The sequence below is a fragment of the Sinocyclocheilus anshuiensis genome, unplaced genomic scaffold (assembly GCF_001515605.1).
Source record: "Sinocyclocheilus anshuiensis isolate Anshui unplaced genomic scaffold, SAMN03320099.WGS_v1.1 scaffold729, whole genome shotgun sequence".
In the NCBI taxonomy this organism is placed as follows: Eukaryota; Metazoa; Chordata; class Actinopteri; order Cypriniformes; family Cyprinidae; genus Sinocyclocheilus; species Sinocyclocheilus anshuiensis.
In genome coordinates this window covers 1,002,225-1,002,738 of record NW_015536561.1, presented here as the reverse complement: position 1 = coordinate 1,002,738, position 514 = coordinate 1,002,225, and positions in this window count along the sequence as shown.

Below are 514 nucleotides of genomic sequence, written 5' to 3'. Positions count from 1 at the left end.
GGTCCCTGACCCACTCCTAACATTCAAATGCAAGTGTTTATTTTAAATTTGACTAATATTAATTTTTTTTTATTCACAATCTCCTCATCACCGGCAGGTACAGCACTCATGTCCGTGTTTGTGTGTTTGTATGTGCTGTCTGCGTCACTCATAGCACGTGCCTATATTGAACATTTTTATATCGTTACCGAAGAAGGTGTACCGTCGATAAATATCGATACCGTTTTATCGCCCAGGCCTACCCTCTACTACACACTCAAAAGTGTGTACTTTTTCTTCACCAAAAGAGTACATACTTTAAGAGCGTAGCTAGTATAAGTAGGCACATTATTGAGACGCAGCACAGCTCTCCCCCGGCCTCCCCCTCCCCTTCTCTATCATTAGCGGTTGTAATTACATCAGCAGATTCGGCACATTCGCGATAGAAAAGCGGCATAACATATAACAGCTGTGAAATTACAAACAAAAAAATACACATTCTGAGACATGAACTGAAATGAATTGTGAATTTTAT